This window comes from Mixophyes fleayi, chromosome 11 (genome assembly GCF_038048845.1).
Source record: "Mixophyes fleayi isolate aMixFle1 chromosome 11, aMixFle1.hap1, whole genome shotgun sequence".
Lineage (NCBI taxonomy): Eukaryota > Metazoa > Chordata > Amphibia > Anura > Limnodynastidae > Mixophyes > Mixophyes fleayi.
The window spans coordinates 13254627-13260626 of NC_134412.1; the positions used below are offsets into that span (position 1 = coordinate 13254627).

The window sequence follows — 6000 nt, forward strand, 5'->3', positions numbered from 1 at the left end:
CATTGCCTTCGGTGGCTGTGCCCCCTGTCCCCCTGGGCCCCCGGGCAACTGCCCATCGTGCCCAGTCGGAAAGACGGCCCTGGTCTTATCTTACTCCTTTCAACTACACATCTAGTAGCTCTCCAATCCCCAGCAGAGATATGAAAGGGAATATGAATCAACAGACCTAAAAGAGGATATGTGACAACAGGCCCAACATGGAGTATGTGACAACAGGCGGTCACAAGGGTGCTGTGTATTTTGTGGTGTTTGCATATGTGATTTACTTGAGTTACTGTTGTCTTCCTGTCAGCTTGAACCAGGCTGACCATTTTCTTCTGACGTCCCTCATTAACAAGGCGTTTCCACCCACAGAGCTGCCACTCTAGAGTTTACAGAGAACAGTGCTCAACACCAGAGACTGTTGATCAGCCGTTTCTGAGGTACTGAAACAACCTGTATGGCAACGGACGGACCCACCACCTATATAATGTAAATAAATATGGGACTGGGCATTGCTGCTTTAAAAGCGCCATTTTCTGTCTGCTCATTAGTAGTGACATGATTTCTCAGTGCACATTTTTCGGAAAGTCGCTGTTGAGGTCTGCAGGTCATTTGAAGTGCCGGATATACTGGGAGTCTATTATATGGTCAGTGGATATTTTCATCTGGTCGCTGTTACAGTCATTGTGATTTTTTGGTTCTTGTAATGTGTGCCGGAATTATAACTGCCGTAAATTCATACCACACCCATCATATCTACAGTATATCAATATATATCGATATTTCTAATCTGTACTTTTTTTTAAAATATTTTCTGAAAAAAAGTTTAGTCAGACTGGACAGATGTGGCCAAGTACTGAAAAAAAAATCACTTAGAAAGAACAAAACACATACATTCGAAAAGATGCTTTATGTGTCTGCAAATATAATTGGTAAATTATGGACATGGATTTGGCAGCTATGATATAAAGAGGGAAGAATAAATGTAGATTATGCATTGGTAACATTAGAAAAGTTTATCTATCATGCATTAGTTTTCTCCATGCTTAAAATTTTCAGACAGCAAATATGATATCATAATTGTTATTAAAGTGTAATAAGTGATAGTAGGATAAAAGTCATCACACGTATTTATTTTTAGTACTTCTAAGCAGCAATTTCCAAAGTCTTTCTGAGAACTCTCACTACATCCTCTGCCATCTCTTCCAGAAAATCCTGTAACATCTTGTAAATGGCAGAAAAGGAGTTGACATCAATAGCTACAGTACCAATCACTGGAATGCAGCACAATACAGTTGAATTCAACATAAATTCTACTGTACTATTGAATACAAGCAACGTAACAATGTTTTTGTTTATCTCTTGTAAAACGAAAGGGGATTTGATTACAGATTTTAACACTGCATCATCTATACCAAATGTATTGGCTAAGTTTTGCAGCGAATCTGGATCCAGACCAAAAGCCTTTCGATATTCTTTCATAGCCGTCACTAAGATGTTGATATAACGATCGAAAGTTAGACCAGGAATAGGGACTGCAGCTACCGCACCCGAGAGAGGGGCCAGTTTCCTCAGTTCTTCTTTTTTCCTCTCCAGTATCGGCATAGAAATGTTGTGCAGATTGAGAAGGAAAACGTGTTTGTTATTAATTAAAAGTTCCTTTAACAGAGTTTTTTGAAAGAGATTGAAGTCATACTTGTCCAGTTCCAGGCAAGACAACAGAAACACACGTGGCTCTTTGATTCCTAACTCACAAAGATATTGGATGCAGTAATCCCGAATGTCTTTCAATAATCTCTCTTTGTTGTATGTCATTTTTCTCCTTTTTTGGCTGGCATACAAGTCAACATCAATTTTTGATTTTACAAATCTTCTTCCCCATTGCTTGAATTTTCTTTGTAAATTTTGCATTATTTTGATAGAAACATCCAGATGCCATGATAAGGATACAGTCATATTGATGGATATTGACTTCATTGGGTTTACTAGTACACCTCCCTGGCAGTTCCCAAAATATAACATTATTATAAATTGGATGAGTATAAGGCATTGGCTTCATGATACATTCCACCACCAATCCTGTTTCAGCAGCACCTTCATCACCATCCTCTAGCTCACAGATGGCATTGATGAAAGTTGACTTTCCAGTTCCTGTCTCACCTGTTACTGCAAAGGTCAGGTGGATATTTTCTATATCCTGTAATGATTTACGAATTGCTTCAGTGGCTTTGCACAGGTCACCTTGCTCTAACCCAGCTTTTATCTCTTCCTGCAGCTCTTTATCAGAAGCCATCGTCTCTGTTGTATTTATTTTTCTTAAATAAAGGAATAAAACATTAATTACTAAGGCTACTCAAAAAAACATTGTAAGATTCCACTACTGACATTGCTGACTTTGGCTCAGCTGGAGCAATGTAATGTATGACATTGTATAATTCGATCATTTGGCTTCCAGTACCACCTCTAAGCTGACGACACCCAAATCTATATCTCTTCGCCTTACCCCTCTCCTTCTGTACCATCTCGTGTAAGCAACTGTCTTTCTGCTATCTCTGCATGGATGTTCCAACACTACCTAAAGGTCAACAAAGCAGAACTTATCATCTTCCCTCCTACCAGAGTCACCATCTTCCATCACATCTCCCTCACTGGCAATAACATCACAATATCCTCAGTTCCCCAAGCCCGCTTGTCCAAGCTTTGATGGCTTGGAGATTGAATTTTAAATACTCATAAATAAGGAGTTTCTGTACCTGTGATCAGTACACTTCTGCAAGCTAGGTAAAAATAATTCTTCATTATCTACTACAGAATATGGAAAATATTTCTGTGTTGGTGTCAGTCTAAAGTTAATACACATCTTAGATTTCCTACAAGATGGACTTAAGGGTCTTGCCTTAGCCGCACTAAAACTATAAGTGTCGGAACTATGTGGCCTGTTGGATACCAAATTAGCTTTGGAAGAATTAGAGCTTTTTCCAAGCAGTAAAAAGGATCCGTCCTTCAGTCAGAGTTTTGTGGCTCCATGGGATCTCAATTTAGTCCTCAATATGCTAATGAATGAACCCTTTGAACCGCTTCAAGAGGTACCGGTGAAATGGGTGACTTTAAAAGTGTTTTCTAGTGGCAGTGACTTCTGCCAGGAGAATTGGGGAGTTACAAGCATTATGGTGCACAAAAAGCGTTCCCCCGTGCTAGCAGCATCCAGCCCAAGGTAGGAGTACAGGTGCTTGGTTCGCTTTGAGGGGAGGGCACGTTTTTTATATATTTATATCAATCTTATATTAAACATTGCAAAGGTGATAATTATCATCAGCAGCACAGATCTTTGCACCAGGGATCAATACGCCTCCTAACAGGCATGTCTGTGACTGCATCCACCCATGTTGTATATTGCAATTCCATGCACACACCTTTACTGTTATTGGCTGATGTTTGCCCAGCCCCTGTGCTGCCTCTCTAAGTGCAAGGAGTCGCAAGTGTAAAATGCATCCGAATGTGAATATGGGTATGCATTGTTTGTGCTCATGCGCAGTACGTAAATGAGTATTTTACACTAAAAAAGACATTGGTCCAACCCTGCATGAGGCCCAGAATATAGAATTTAAACATAACGGGCCTAAGTCATTGAGGAGAACAAAGCAAAAAAAAGTAGTAAGTTTGCTCATGAACAAACCAAGTAAGAGTGCAAGGGGTGAAAATTAGTTTAATATATTGCACATAAACAAAATACTGGCTGATTTTTCATGTAGCACACAAATACTTGATTTATTTTTACACTGAAATTTAAAGTTGATCTAGGACATGCGCTATCTCAACTATAAATCTGTCCCCACATCTTAAATTTACCTCCCCTCTAATGCAGCATGCTTTTGCCCAGGCGCAAAGTTATTCCTTTTTTTGGCTTTGCCTCAATGAATTAAGCCCAATATCTTAAACCATATAAGGTAACATGCTCGGCATTCTCACATACACAAAGTGATTGGTGCTTCTTGAACTATTAAGTGGAGTCATGAGCTTTTGCTAAATAAACTATAAACATAAACGTTTAAAATAAAAGCAAAAGTGAAAGTGATGTTCCTTAGTGCACCTTTGGTGGTCATATTATTTCACCACCAAATGCATCATAAGTGCTATATACAATGTTTTATAAAGTTTGTAACTTACAAAACTCAAAATATTATTCATTATCTAAGAATTTTTTTGTACTTTGACTCTAATATTAATCCCTGTAACTTGTACCTGTTAAAGTGTGTTTGCATTTATTCTAGATGTAAATATATATTTAGTTATGTGTGATTATTATATTTTGCCATCTGAAATGATAGAAGACATGTTTTCTTTTATTCTATCCAAAGGCAGAAAAGATAAAGATAAATGTTTTTACCTCTCAGAAGAAGCAATTTCTCTCTTGCAATCTTGATCAGACTGTAGCTCTGCATTATCCATTCTACATCAGGGGCGCACGCAGGATTTTAAAGGGGGGGGGGGGTTTCCCCCTGCCAAAAAAAAAATAGAGAGAGAGCACGCGCAGCAGCTCCATTTCAGCGGCACTGTATTGTACAGCAGCCGCGGCGCTGTCAAAGAAGCGTCCGTGGTGGTGCTGTATTGTACTACAATACAGCAATATAGACTACAATATAGGCTACCGTGAGAACTTGCTGATAGGTGTGAATCGCCCTGCAGCTTCAGCCTGTGTCTTTTGTCTGCATTTGCAGTAAACATTTATCTAGGAATAAGTAATCAATGACTTTATGGTAGTTCTGCAAGCTTTGCATGTTTTTCGTTCAGTCTTTAGTAGTTACTGGTCGCAAATTGTGCAGTTCTTTGTCATTGCTAGTGGGAATAATTCAGGACGCTCATCGTCAGGACTGGATTCAGCTGTAATTTCTGTGATTATCAGAGGTTCAGTATTTTCAGTGGTTCCTGTTTTGGAGAAACAAAAGTCAAGTGTCAGTGACCTCTTAATCAGCCATATAATTAGTCTTATTATCACATATGCAATCAACAGGAGTGCCAAACCCTTTGCTACTAATGCCAATATTCCCGATATCTGACATGAATCATTACTGACAACTTTGACGATGAGTTTATGCATCTGCACAAAGGCATTTCAGAGTTTACTCCCCTATGAGTGCAAATTGTTGAGCACTCCTACACCTTCTGTTCCTCACAGTGGTATATGCAATTTGTCACTTCATTGTCTGTTTCACACTGGGTTAGGGAGGCTTTGATCCCTACTTCAGTCACAACTATTCAACTATTTTGGCAAGACATATCAATACCATAAGACAGTACGTTTCTATTTATCAGAACAAGACTTCCCTGATTTGAAGACTTTACAGTTTGATGCGTGAATCCAGGTGCCTTTTCCCTGTACTTTCACTGCCATTGGAGTCGTCAACAGGACTTTATAACAATCCTCGTATGTGGGTTCAAGACTTCTCCTGACGTACTTTCTCACGACCACCCAGACCCCTGGTCGCAGTTTGTCGGTACCTGTATCAAAATTTGGGTCTGGAATGGAAGAGAACACTTGACAATGTATTTCAGTTAGTTGTTTCTGTAAAAAGGCAACATAGTTCAACAAATCACCATGTACATGCTGCAGTTACTGTGGAAAATAACAGCCTGTTCTGTATGCTGTATCAAACAGAATCTCATATGGTGTTAAACCTGTGTCTTTCTCAGGAGTGTTTCTTACTGAGTGCAGGGTTATAGGTAAACATGAGAATCATGGCAGGCCTGGTTCAGCCTTTATTTTCTGCATTTTCAATTTCAGAGTACCATTAAGGCGCTCCACACATGCCAAACTTTGCGGTCTGTAGGGGGTGTGAAGGGCAGATATGATTCCCATGTCTTTTAACAGTTCTTGGAATCCTTGTCCCATAAAGTGTGTCTCTCCGTCACTTTCAATGACCTCTGGTACCCCATACCTGCAGATTACCTCACTCATAATTTTCTTGGCTACTGTTTTAGTACTTGCTTTCCTACACGTCAGCACTTTCAGCCAGTGAC

General features: G+C 39.5%; 1 pseudogene; it reads right to left on the bottom strand.

Moving 5' to 3' along the window:
• Nucleotides 1-933: 933 nt before the first annotated feature.
• On the bottom strand, nucleotides 934-5657 carry LOC142108035 (interferon-inducible GTPase 5-like; annotated as a pseudogene).
• Between the last annotated feature and the right edge of the window lie 343 nt (nucleotides 5658-6000).